General features: G+C 51.7%; 1 pseudogene; it reads left to right on the top strand.

Annotated features, from left to right (window-relative positions):
• The window catches only part of LOC138568820 (ATP-dependent translocase ABCB1-like), a 185,392-nt pseudogene that overhangs the window by 145,785 nt on the left and 25,219 nt on the right, over positions 1–14,388 (top strand).

Raw genomic sequence — 14,388 nt, 5'->3', positions numbered from 1 at the left:
GATATCGTCATATTCAACCTGTTCATTATGTCTCTCCCCAGTATATTTACTGGTGAGGCACTATAATACAAAAGTGGAACTGACAGATCATAATCTCCAATAGATAAGGGAACGTTATCAGTAAATGGAACCAACCCTTTAGCCCCAGAAAATCCTTGGGTGTTCATGGCTTCGCCTGACATCTTAAATTTACCTTCCCTTATGCAAGACCGGGTTGCCCCGGTGTCAACAAGAAATGATAATTTTTTGTCACCTATCGTTACCTCTATGCGTGGTTCCTCCGCACTATTAGGTGTTACTGACAGGATGGGACACACCAAGGCCGTCTGTGGGCTGACCTATTGGGGGTACAATGATTGGCCATTCCCTGTGTAAGGGTTGTGTCCCAACACCGTCACCCTACCCAATTGCGTTTGTTGAGTTTGGGGTGGTGGTTGTATTAACGCTACTTGTTGTTGTGGCGGTGGCAGTTGCTGTGTTATTTGTTGTTGTGGCAGTGAATAGGTTTGTGGCTGTTGTGTTGTTTGTTGTTGTGGGTCACTCCCTTTTTGTGACATCTGCTGTTGTTGTATGCCCTGCTGTTCTTGTGAGGTCCTAGGTTGTGCTTGTTCATTCCATGCTGGTGTTCCTGGCCTGACCCTACATGTACGTGACATGTGTCCTAATAGTCCGCAGCTCCAACACACGGGTGGTTCCCTGCTTTGCCATGGGAAGCTCCCTGTGTTGTCCTGGTATACGGGTTGCCCTGTGGGGTAGTAATTTCTAAGTCCCCCAGCCTGTTGTTGGGTATTATATCCGTATCCTCTCCCCCTCATAAACCCTCCTCTCCCTCTGTTATAACTATAATACCCAGTTCCTTGCATCGGGTACCCTCCTCCCATGTTTGGTGCGTGTAATTGCAGAGGCGGCACTTGCTGTATTACACCTTGTGGAGGCGCTATTTGGGCGGGATCTTGTGCAGCCACTACTTGCGTTGGGCTTTGGGCCATTGGTGTGGGCGTAGTTATTAGTGCCCCTTCCATTGTGTATTTAGTAAGTTTTTTCTGTACTAGTTTGGCCTCTTCTGTTTTCCTATCCTCTTCCTTTTGTTTCATTTTTCCTTGCCATGTCCTGCAGTGATGTACTATAGTCAGTTGTATTTCTGGCCATGGTTTTGCTTCCATCCCCACTACTTTCTTTAGTTGTTTCTGAACCCCTTCTGGGAGCCCTTGTACTAGTATATGATAAAATATGGCTGGTGTTTTGTCCCATTGTTCTCTAGTTTCCATGCGCCACTTCTCTTGAATATCCTGGATATAATCAACAGGGTCCTCATTTTCACCCATCTTACGGGAAGTAATGGCTCCTATGTCTGATGTGTCTGGGTACTGCACTCTCAGTGCCTGCCATAGCGCATGTCTACAGTTTGCAAATGGTGCCCCATCATGCAATGTGTTCGTTATTGTTACCCCATGGAATCCCGCTCTTTTCCAAATGTCATCCGCTCTATCCCCTAATATTGATATTAACAGGCCCTTCACATCTCCTACTGCTAGTTTCTGTCCTGCGGTGTGTTTTTCCATTTCATATATCCACTTACCCGCACCTCCACTTAGTGATGGGAGCCTACATTTTATATTTTCTTTATCCGTATGTTTCCAAGGTACATACTGTGGTCTAACCCCTCCTCTCTCCAACAGTGGCATTAAATTCTGTCTTGTGTCACCCTTTACGCTCCATAATATTGAGTCTTCACACCCCTCCTCTTCCCCCGTTTCCTTTACTACTTCAAATTCTTCCTTACTACCTCTGCTCCTACCTCCCTCTTCTTCCTTTCCCCTTTTTTCGTCATTTCCTGTGTTCAATATGGGTATGTCTATTTGTCTGTCTTGCCTGCGACTAGGGAGGTCCCTAAGCCGACATGCATAAGGTGTAAGTTCGTTCATGAAGGGCGCGAGCTTTATTCTGTGCAGTGAGCGTGCGGTGGTTGAACATGTATGGTGTGACGTGGGAGGGCGTGATGGAGATGTGGGTGGCGTGGTCTCATGGGTTTGTGTTTCCCCTATTCTTTTCACTCCCTCCTTACTTCTCTCCAGCTCCTCCCATCTTCTACTCATCCAGGGCGAATCTATGTTTGTTCTAGTGAGGTATAGCTTATCTAAGCTTTCCCTTTCACTCTTTCTTCCATCCTTCTCCACTCCTTCTTCCTCCTCACTGCAAAAGTCATTCATAAATGGCACCCCCCCACTCTGCCTTTTTTCCTTTTATTGTTACTGTTTTTAAGTCTATTAAGTCTCTTTCTCCCCTTTCGTTGTTACCAACTGTTTCCCCTAGTGCTGATGTTGTTGCTACCTCTCTACTTTTATATACATCTCCCCATCTTTCACTCTCCCTACTCCTCCCTTCTCTTCCCCCTTCACTTCTCTCCTCCATTTCCCTACTATTTTCCTCCCTTTTTCTTTTCAATTCCTCCATTACTTCGTTGCTCATCTGTTCCAATATTCTTTCATCCTCTTTCTTCCTTTCCCATTTCACCCTTTCTCTTTCTACTATACTCTCTATTACCTTCCCCTCTTCATATTTCTTAGCTGTCTCTGATAGTACCCTCCTCCTCCATATTTCCATTTCCTTTTCCTTTTCTTCTTCTTCCTTCTTCTTCTCCCTCAGCACTACTCTTGATACCCTATCTGCTGCTGCTTTTACCCTTTCAGCTTCTCTCTTTTGCTCCTCATTTCGTTCCCTTAATTTTTCCAATTCGTTCTTACCTTCTTTCCTTTTCCTCACTCTCTCTCTTTCCTCCCTCTCAAGTTGTTTGATCAATTCATTCTGCTCATCCCTTAGTTTTGCTAATTTTTCCTCCAAAATCTCTTCCTTCTGCCATAGTAGCTCCTCTCCCCTCATTTCACTCTCTCTGGCACTATCCTCGTCTGTTCTCCTTACCGCCTCCCTTTCTTCTCCAGTTAGTGAGCCTCGTAATTTCAATAATATCTGTGCAGCTACCCACTCATCGTTTCCTATCTCTACAGTCTGCTCTTCTCCAATCCTTTCTTCCCCCATTGGTATCTTCCTATGAGCCACATATGGTGGAGGGCTGTATGCCGGGTTCGAGTATCCTTCAGCTGCCCTGAACTGTCCTTCTATTTCTCCTAATTCTCTTAAAGGGTACAACCCTCCTCCCTCTGTTTTCACTCCCGGTGTTATGGGTGTCTCATTGTTCCGTTCCTTTTTTATGTCGTTTGATTTATCAATCTTTTCTCCTCCCTGTCCTCCGTTCCCCGTATTCTTTGTGCTTTCGCACCCCTTTTCCCCATCCGTTCCTTCTTTCTTAATCTCCTTTTCTTCCGGTGTTTCCCCCATAGTGAACATCCCATTTGGTCCTGGTCGGGACCCCTGGAACATCCTCCATAAGTTAAACACCTCCACATGGTTTGCCAACTTCTTCCCCTTGTATGTATTGTGCAGATGGTTTAGTAGTGAATGTTGGGCATATGGATCGAAACTACCATTAGGCGGCCATGGTGTTAACATTTTGTTGTCCGTCCCCTGGGTCCACTCTATGCTGTACTTAATTAATTTCTCCCTATGTGGTGGCAGTGTGGTGCATATGTGTTGTAATGGGGTAGTGAGGGTGTTCCCCCACCCTCCCGACCCTCTCCCGTATGACATAGTGGCCCTCCCCTTGTTACCCTTCTCTTTACCAGCAGTTTACAATATACAACCTCGTATTGCTTACCTTGCCCCGCAAGTGTGGGGACTTACGACAATCCCTTGACAGATTATGCAATAATAATAAATATGATGTTATATTATATTCCTTCCCCTACGGCCCCCTGCGGCCGAAGCGCACGCAGCCCCCTGCGGCTGCGTACCCCTTACGACGATCTTATACAGTCGTCCTGTTTCTCCGTTCTCCTCCCCCTTTTACACTTGCCGTGGCCGGCGTTCTCTGTGCGCAGCCATGCCCCTTTCCCCTTTTCCTCTTTCAATCCACTCGTTTATCGTTTATCTCCGTATCCGCTCCTTTATCATTTTTCTCTTCCCCACCACTCTCAACCCAAAGTTTCTTGTGCTCGCGATATCTTATTAAATCCCTACTGGTGACGTCACCGATTTCTTTGAGCTACTGGTATATTCTTGTTATGTTCTTTAAGTTCAAAATACACTTGCAATCTACCCCGCTAACCCTACAGCTGTCTTCCTGTCTCTCCTGGAACAAGGTAATCTCATCAATAATATAACCGGACTGCGCACGCTGCGTCGCCTCGCGTGTGATACGCCCCTCAACAGGAGGGCTTAACCAGCCAATTATCTTCCGTTTTGGGCAACTATGTAACTAGCTACCACCCACAGGGAGGTAGGGAAACGTCATCTACCTATCGAGTTTCTTGCTCGAACAATAGGAAACCTCATCTACTCATTGATCAATAAATGTCAAGTCGTAGGAAACCACACACACCCACCCTCACACGTAGTCGCAATTTAGGCCATCAGTGTCTTACGAGCGGCTGCACGTGATGTTTTCGTGCCCCGCCCCCCTCTTTCGCGTAACGTTAGCCGACTGTTCTCGCACTCGTTTCGCTACCATTCATTCCATTGGCAACACTCAGTTAAACCTTCGCCGCACATCTGTACAATACCTCCCTCCTCCCTTATTTACTTCCTCCCCCTCCCTCACAATTTCGCATTGCTTGTTGTGCGTGTCATGCTCACCAAGTTCTCTCGATGCAGGGCCGCTCGACTGCGTGCACCCCTCCAAGCGGCTCGCCACCTCCCCTCGTCTGGACCACGTCTGGACACTCGCCGACCGCGGGCGGGATACTTCTCAACCGGCTCCCGAGGGCCAATATCCGGATTGCGCTGTCCGGTCTTCTCGCAGCTCCGCGATGGTCCTGTAGTCCTCAGAAGGGGGCAACGGCAGAGGGGGCCGCGCCGCCGGGCCTCCTCGCAACAGGAGTGCCTGGAAAAACTAAAAATAAAAGTCGATCTTAAACAGATCTCAGCAGTGCCTCCAACTTGTCGGGGGGAAATTCTGCCGGGGTCGGCCGGGCCGTCCGCAGACCTCCGGGCAGGGAGGCCCCAACTCCTCCCGTATATCCCAGACGAGATAGAGTATGAGACACACACAAGGAGCAAGGTGACTCTGCTGTTTATTTAGACAAAACGGCAGGGATGGGTCAAGGAGCGTACGCGTTCGTCCTGACACACACACAATCGTGGGGCTCGCAGGCCCTTTTTACTGCATTATGACGCGCTACTTGCGTCACTTCAGAAAGTTAACAAAAAACCTATCGCCACTCTTAATTGGTTGCTCGAGTGGTAGGGTTAGTATAGTACACATATAGAGAATGATATTAGTGGACAAGGTGTAGTCAGGTGGTATATCTGGGTTGTCCCTACAATTAGATACATAAGAATTGTTACATGAAGACTCCTGAGGATTGGCTAGTATTACTGACGTCTGAGATAAGAGCCCCATGTTCTGATTGGTGCATCCGTGAGCTTCCCAGCCTGGGACCACCGTTGTTCCCAGCTCTCGGTGTACCTGTGTTCGCAACAATGTTTCAATATGGGTACGTGCAGACAATGTGAGGATTTATTCATAGGTGGAAGGCTGACCGCTCCCACTGTAGCAGATGTCCATCGATCCTTTCAAGTGTATCGGCCTGTGTCTCGTAGCGAGGGACCCAGACGCCTTTTCTCTCCTGGGTTTTGGCATCTCGTCAGGTTCGGCTTGGTCACGTGGGGAGGGACCGTGAAAGAGGCAGAATTCTGCACAATTAATATTGTTTTTTCTACTGCGCGTCTGGTTTAATTTGCCGGCGTGCCTTTATCGTTGAGGCGCGGAGTGCGAGGTTGCAACATCGTGCCTTTGATGATTTGTTCTTGGATGTGGGTTTGCAACATTGCGACCTTGGCTGGTTGCTCCACCGGGTTCTTTCTGCAGGATCAGCAACCTGACTCTTGCTTTGTTAATGTCCACGGGAGCTCTTGTTTGAGGCCTACTCGGGCCTGGTGCTTAAGTAGTCTGTTTGGTGCATAGGTGCTTTTGGGTTATAATGGCATATATTTCCATGACCAGTATCGTGTTTCCATTATACCTCTCATGGTGGTAACGGGTTTCAAGAGAAGCGTGAGCAAGCGTTATAGATGAGTTCATGATGCGTCTTGCGTTTCTGCATTCTGAAAGCCTATGTAAAAATAATAAAGATGCACGTCCGTGAATATGCCTGTCGCCTACGTCAGAGCACTGAGTATGTTCTTCGTGTAGATTGGTGTGGAAATGTTAAGTGTGTATATTTGTACAGATGTGCTTCCCGTTGTCTAGGTCGTCATGGCATCTCTAACGACGTGTGGTTTTTAGTCTAGCTGATCCGAGCCGCAGGTGTCGGCATGGCCAGTGCGGGCTGCTGGGTAGGCAGGTGGACACATCCGTATGTTCCTGTACCAGGGTACCTGGTCGTCTGGTAAATGGACAAACTCTTCTCGCGGCGGGTGTCTGGGCCGTGACCCTCTAGGCCAAGCGCGAGAGGTGAAGGACGGGAGCCTGGTCTTCCATTCTCCCACTTCACACCGTCTGACTAGCGCGATGCAGAAAAACACACGTAGCCAATACCCCCGCCAAAAGAAGAGATACGTCTGCATAGCTGTGAAGTTGTGATGGCGCGCGAAACAACAGGAAGCAGCAACACACGTCGGTCTCCACGAAAGGCACGTACAGCGAACTGCTGCCCCCGCTCACCTTTAACCTGTGCTGAGGGAAACAGCCGCACGCGTCACGTCACTTACGCGCATGGGCCCTTTCCTCAGATTACACGCATTCCCACGCAGTTTTTCACGCGCGCTGAAACGCCCATGCACGCCTGCGCGTGTCACGTCACAGAGGCGCTTGCGCTTGAAGGGCCTTCTGTCCAATGAAATCGCATATGCGTGCAAACACGCTTACGCGCTAAGGGCCTTTCCTCGAATTACACGCTGACGTGCAGAATTTTCACGTGCCAAATCACTCCGTATCAAGCTGGCCACGCCAAAGCACACGGAAGACCACGCTCCTGCCTAAAAGGCCAAATTACTGCCCCCCAGAGCCCCGAGCAGCCTCCCACGAGCCATCTGCTGCTGCCTGACTGCCTGCCTGCCTGCTGCCACCGTGCCCTGCCATTTGGTGCCTGCACATCAGCCATCTGCAGGGGTCCAGTTGCTGTGTCCACCCCTGCTGGAACAGAAGACTCCCGACTGGGATACCATCGCTCCACAGCTCAGCCCCAGGACCCAGTTGCCCACCCACGCCTGCCTTGGGGGTCGCCATTTCGGGGCAAACACCATCCGAGACCACTGGCGACCCCCAGCCAGAGGGGCAGAGGGCCACCAGCGTCAGTCAGAAGGAAGTTGGTGTCCTGGTGGAGCATGTCCTGGGGCATTATGATGCCCTCTTTGGATCATCACGCGCCGACAAGGATGGACGGGACAGGATCTGGACGGACATCGTGACTGCCATCAACGCGGAGGGGGTGGCAGTCCGACTATTACATCATGTCAAGAAGCGCTGGGAGGACTTCAGGTCCAGGACCCTCAACAAGGCCCGGCGCCTCTTGAAGGCAGCGGATGCTAAGGGGTGCCGGGGCCACTTGTCGGAAGATCAGATGAGGGTCCTGGAACACATATCCCCAGCGCTCCACGTCCAGGTCCTTGAGGGGCAGACCCGTCTGGAGTCGAGCGGTAAGTGGCCAGGCATTGCTGTGTGAGACAGGGCATGTTGCAGTGTGCTGGTTGTCTGATACTTGCCTGTATGTGTGACATAGGCCATGTACGCGTGTGTGTGTGCAGGGACATCATGGTCATGCATGTGAGACCAGTAATGTGTGAAGCACAAGGTTGGTGTATGTGTTTAAATGCTGCATGGGGAGCCCTATGCGGAATGGAGACATGAGAGCATGCCAGTCTCTGTTCCTGGACATGGGTGGGGGTGAGGGATGGGTGATGATGCCATGTACATGTATGGTTTCAAAGTCTGTGTGTCTGACCTGCGTGTCTGTGACTTGTGAATGCCATGGATGCATGACACATGTCTGTGTCAATGTTCAGATCCACTGATGCAGCCTAGCTATCCTTGCATCCACTGTGTCTGGGGTGTACGAGTCCAGATGGATGAAAGTACGGTGAAGTGTGTGAATGTGATAGGCATGACCCATGATGCATGTGAGTTCAAAAACAACATTGTTTGTTTCAAGAGTCCCTTGGACATGTTTGCTTATGTCCATAGCATGCGCCATGCCTGTTACTGCATGTGTTTTGCCTGCACTGACCCATGTGTTGTGAAGGGACATGATGGAAGTGATCTTTGACAGTGCCACTCATCTGCTATTGCTTCCTGTCTAGGGGACCATTTTACAGTACCCTGATGCTTGTGTTCTATGTCTCCCTCCACACAGCGCAAAGTGAAGAAGAGGGCGGAGACGGCGCTGTGGAGCAAAGCGGCGGGGATGCCCCCATGGCTGCAGCGGAAGGGGTGGGTGAGCCCCACAGGGGCTTGCAACGGCGGAAGACGGTGTGGAGCCATCCAGGTTGGTGGTTTCCACAGAGGAGGAGGAGGCCGCTACTGAGCCGCACATGGGGCCTGGTGGGGGCATCCCTGCTGGTGCAAGTGGCGCAGTCCAGGGGCAGGAGGCAGCACAGGTCGCTGTGGAGGTGCCTGTGCATGTCACTGTCCCTGACACTGTGACTGCACCACCATGCACCAGCAGGGATGCCCCATCCCAGGCCCGTCCGCAGGTAGGGGGGATGTCCATGTCATCTGACTCCCCTCCACCTGTGGACGAGGGGACCCCTGGTGTATGGAGAAGGTCCTGATTGGTGTCGCGTTGCACATGGGTGTCATTCGTGATGAGGTGCGTGCTTCCCGGGGGGAGCACGCACGTCATCACGAAGAGCACAGTGCCAACGTGGCCCAGTTGGGAGTAGTCGTGGTCGGGGGTCTCGTACATGTGTCGGGCACTTTGGCGACCCTCTCCTCCTCTGTGGAGGCTATGCGCCAGTCGTTCTCCATGCCGTCTTCCGGCCCAGATGCCACCAGGGCCCCCTGTGGACCTGCCCCGACCAATGCAGCCAACTCGGTGGGGATCCCATCCCTGCCACAGTCGGGAGTCAGAGGTCCAGCAGGGGTGGACACACCAGCAACTGGACCCCAGCAGATGGAGGATGTGACGGCATCATCGGGCAGGGCACGTGCACGACGGCATCGGTGGATTCCATCAGCCTGGATGCCGTCGTGCTGGCACAGGCAGTTGCGTCGGAGGCAGCGGCAGGCTCGACGTGGGAGGCATCATGGCTCGGGGCCATCAACATCAGGGGTGCAGGCATCGGCCGGAGGGCAGGAGAACCCTGGAATGGGAGTGGCTTCCGTGTGGGAGCGGTTGTGCCAGCAGATAGGTGCGGAGCGGCAGCGGGCAGAGGAGGAACGGCTCACAATGGTCAGCGCGGTGAGGCGGGCTGAGTGCCTCGAGGGTCTTCGCAGGGAGTTGGAGCTGGACACTGCTTTATCCCTGCGAGACCTCGGGGCCAGGGAACATGCCCGCCTCCAAGCCATTGAACAGGAGTTCGATGATGCCCTGGCCCATGACAACATCCAGTGAGCCGTTGGGCTAGCACACTGCCCTTGTAAATAGTTATGTAGTTAGCGTTAGGTTTCCTTTGCTTTTTTCTTGATTTTGGACCTTTTGGACAATGGCCAACATTTTTTTAGATAGGTTTCATTTCTTCAGTTGGGATCATGGACCCTGGATTGTTTATCTGTAAATAGTTGACTGTTGGATTATGTTTTTTTTTTGATTTACCCATGGAGCAATGGTTTTTGGTTTTGTTTTTCCCTTGGATGTACTTTTTTGAACTGTGACTTTGGACACCTTTCCTTTGGATTATGATTTGTGGTTTTTCATTATTTTACGGACATGCTGCTTTTTTGTTTTTAATTCCCATTGTCGTTTGTTTATTTTTAATCCCATTTATGTTGCTTTTAATACATTTTTTTCATCAAACTTCAATGTGTAGTATCATATCATTGGTTTCATGCATGTCTTGATATGGGTTTTGACATTCACTTACACCTATTGTGTGTATGTGAGGGACATGTTTTCATTTACATACTTGCCATTGGGGTTGTATCATGTAATTGGCAATTCTGAGTGGGTGGATGCAATACTTGGGTGGGTGTTTGGCATGTGGAGGCTGCCCATAAGGGCCAGGGATCTAGATTGTGATGACGTGTTGGCTGGGGCACATGTGTCAGGGCCTGCTGGCAGGTGCCCCACAATGCTTGGGGGGGGGTGCAGGGGGACATGAGTGGACATGAGTGGGGGCCTGCTGGCAGGTGCCTCGCAATGCTGGGGGGTGGGAGTGCAGGGGGACATGAGTGGGACATGAGTGGGGGCCTGCTGGCAGGTGCCTCGCAATGCTGGGGGTGGGGATGCAGGGGGACATGAGTGAGACATGAGTGGGGGCCTGCTGGCAGGTGCCTCGCAATGCTGGGGGATGGGGGTCCAGGGGGAAATGAGTGGGGGCCTGCTGGCAGATGCCTCGCAATGCTGGGGGGTGGGGGTGCAGGGGGACATGAGTGGGACATGAGTGGGGGCCTGCTGGCAGGTGCCTCGCAATGCTGGGGGGTGGGGGTGCAGAGGGACATGAGTGGGACATGAGTGGGGGCCTGCTGGCAGGTGCCTCGCAATGCTGGGGGGTGGGGGTGCAGGGGGACATGAGTGGGACATGAGTGGGGGCCTGCTGGCAGGTGCCTCGCAATGCTGGGGGGTGGGGGTGCAAGGGGACATGAGTTGGTGTTCAGTAGTGCAAGCAGACATGTGCCTTTGCTGGGGGGCATGGCCATGTTGGGTGGGCTGCCTGCAGGACATGACCAGGGATGCAGGGTAGTCCCCTGTGGTGTGGGCTGCCTGCAGGGGCCGTGGAGGGTGTACAGGGAACACCTGGGAGGACCCACACTGCCAAATTGCGTGTGGGACTCCCCGGCACCCCAGTAATACACGTACCCAGCTGAAATCGCGTGTGAAACTTCCCGCGCACCCCAGTAATACACATACCCAGCTGAAATCGCGTGTGAAACTTCCCGCGCACCCCCGAAATACACGTACCCCGCTCACACAGGGCCAATCGTGTGTGGAACTTCCCGCGCACCCCAGTAATGCACATACCCCGCTCACACAGGGCCAATTGCGTGTGAAACTTCCCGCGTACCCCAGTAATACACGTACCCAGCTGAAATCGCGTGTGAAACTTCCCGCGCACCCCAGTAGTACACGTACCCCGCTCGCACAGGGCCAATCGCGTGTGAAACTTCCCGCGCACCCCAGTAATACAAGTGCCCAGCTGAAATCGCATGTGAAACTTCCTGCGCACCCCAGTAATACACGTACCCCGCTCGCACAGGGCCAATCGCGTGTGGAACTTCCTGCGCACCCCAGTAATACACGTACCCCGCTCGCACAGGGCCAATCGCGTGCGAAACTTCCCGCGCACCCCAGTAATACACGTACCCCGCTCGCACAGGGCCAATCGCGTGTGGAACTTCCCGCGCACCCCAGTAATACACATACCCCGCTCGCACAGGGCCAATCGCGTGTGAAACTTCCCGGCACCCCAGTAATACATGTACCCAGCTGGAATCGCGTGCAAAACTTCCCGCGCAACCCAGTAATACACGTACCCAGCTGAAATCACGTGTGAAACTTCCCACGCACCCCAGTAATACACGTACCCCGCTCGCACAGGGCCAATCGTGTGTGGAACTTCCCGCGCACCCCAGTAATACACGTACCCCGCTCGCACAGGGCCAATCGCGTGTGAAACTTCCTGCGCACCCCAGTAATACAAGTACCCTGCTCGCACAGGGCCAATCGCGTGTGAAACTTCCTGCGCACCCCAGTAATACACGTACCCAGCTGAAATTGCATGTGAAACTTCCCGCGCACCCCAGTAATACACATACCCCACTCGCACAGGGCCAATCGCGTGTGAAACTTCCCGTGCACCCCAGTAATACAAGTACCCAGCTGAAATCGCATGTGAAACTTCCCACGCACCCCAGTAATACACGTATCCTGCTCGCACAGGGCCAATCGCGTGTGGAACTTCCCATGCACCCCAGTAATACACGTACCCCGCTCGCACAGGGCTAATCGCGTGTGAAACTTCCCGCGCACCCCAGTAATACACGTACCCCGCTCGCACAGGGCCAATCGCGTGTGGAACTTCCCGCGCACCCCAGTAATACACGTACCCAGCTGAAATCGCGTGTGGAACTTCCCGCGCACCCCAGTAATACACGTACCCCGCTCGCACAGGGCCAATCGCGTGTGAAACTTCCCACGCACCCCAGTAATACACGTACCCAGCTGAAATCGCGTGTGAAACTTCCCACGCACCCCAGTAATACACGTACCCAGCTGAAATCACGTGTGAAACTTCCCGCGCACCCCAGTAATACACGTACCCAGCTGAAATTGCGTGTGAAACTTCCCGCGCACCTCAGTAATACACATACCCAGCTGAAATCGCATGTGAAACTTCCCGCGCACCCCAGTAATACACGTACCCAGCTGAAATCGCGTGTGAAACTTCCCGCGCACCCCAGTAATACACGTACCCAGCTGAAATCACGTGAGAAACTTCCCGCGCACCCCAGTGATACACATACCCCGCTTGCCGTGCTGGTACAGGGTTAGCGCAGCCCTTTGCGCTGGATTGGGGATTTTGATGGCTTTTCCCTGCGCAAGGGGCGTTCTTGGGGGTGTAACTGGCGCTGCTGCAGGGTCGCTGCGCCACTGTGTGCCACGGCTGGTTTTGGTGGCTGGAATCCATGAATACGCTGTGCGCGGAAATGTATTTTAGCGCACGCGGCTGGTGCAGGGATTCGCACGCGCACACTGTGCGCCAGCCGCGCGTGCCACTTTTGCGCTGAATTCTATGAATTACCCTCTAAATGTTGACAGATATCAGAGTTGTTTGCCATCTCGAAGCATTTCTTTGCCACATGTTCAGTTATTTTTTCCAGACCCCTACTCCCCACCACCTTTTCACATAAAGGTGCTACCACTGCCATGAGCAGCTTTTCAGAGGTAGAGGCCTGGAATTCAACAGCGTCCTAGATTTGCTCTTACTCCAACATTCCGGGTTAGAACTCCTCTAAGGGCATCTTTAGCCTACAGTGAACACTATGCAGCAAATGATTTCCCGCCTAAAAAAAACGTTCAGATTGGTCATTGCACTATCAAACAAGCAGCCCCTGCGGACACAGCTCATTGTGCTGTTTGCTCTGCTGGGGTCACACCCCGGTTTTCCAGAACGAGCTACAAGACATCTGGAATGCTTGCACAGTGTTGCTGTGAAATATGGACGTTCACTCTTTTGCATGGAGTGTGTCCCAGAGCAAATTCGTTGGACAGTAGGCATGCTTGATTTACAGAAGCATTAACCCAGGCAAAGATGGAGTGTCTGCCATCCGATAGATGTCAGCCATTTGGTTCCCTTCCCAGAGTAGCCTTTTAAAAAAACATGTAGGGCCTTTTCCTCTTCTCTATCTATAGACCTGCCCGCGCTGCTTCCTTATGAGGACACTAGCCCACTTAAAAAGGAAGAATGTGGTACATTTGCACAAAAACAGTCAGTGCGACTGGAGCATGTGTATCATGCACCCCAATTATTGGTGGGGTGTTGACAGTAAGGATGTGGGCCACCTTCAAGTTTAGGTAATGTCTTAAGGACATACATCATTGATGTATGCAACAGCTCAATTAAAGGAACCTCCTTTAGGCACAATATTGGCACCAAAGACACAACTTGACACCCAAACAATCCAGCAAAGGAAAGAGAGAAGGTTCAGTGTTCACCAAAGCATGCATTGTTTTCTAATTGGACTGTAACGCTGTCTTGGATAAGCTTCAAGACCAGAAAAGGATAGTTGTGTCTTTACCTTCTTACAGCCAATCATATCTAGAACTCTTGACTGCTGACACTGGTTGTGGCAAAAATCGGTTGAAGATTAATGTGTCCTCATTGTTTCTGCCCTCCTCCCCACACAGGGATGAGCATGACCCAGTTACGTGTTTTAAGATTTATGAATGTAAACTGTATCACTTTATATATCCTCCACACCCTAGATCCTGGTGGATGGTCATGATATTCGAACCCTCAATGTGAAGTGGCTCAGAGAAAGCATTGGAGTTGTAAGCCAGGAGCCCATCCTATTCGACACAACAATAGCCGAGAATATTCGCTACGGCCGAGAAAATGTAACCAAGGCTGAAATTGAGCAGGCGGCGAAAGAGGCAAATGCATATGACTTCATTTCCGAGCTACCAGGTGTAAGTAGAATACTCAGATACTTTGTGCTTCTGAGAATTTATAATAGCA

Source organism: Ambystoma mexicanum, chromosome 2q (assembly GCF_040938575.1).
Source record: "Ambystoma mexicanum isolate Mex_15411 chromosome 2q, UKY_AmexF1_1, whole genome shotgun sequence".
In the NCBI taxonomy this organism is placed as follows: Eukaryota; Metazoa; Chordata; class Amphibia; order Caudata; family Ambystomatidae; genus Ambystoma; species Ambystoma mexicanum.
Note: the sequence above shows the minus strand (reverse complement) of the source record. Positions and strands in the feature narration are given on the sequence as shown.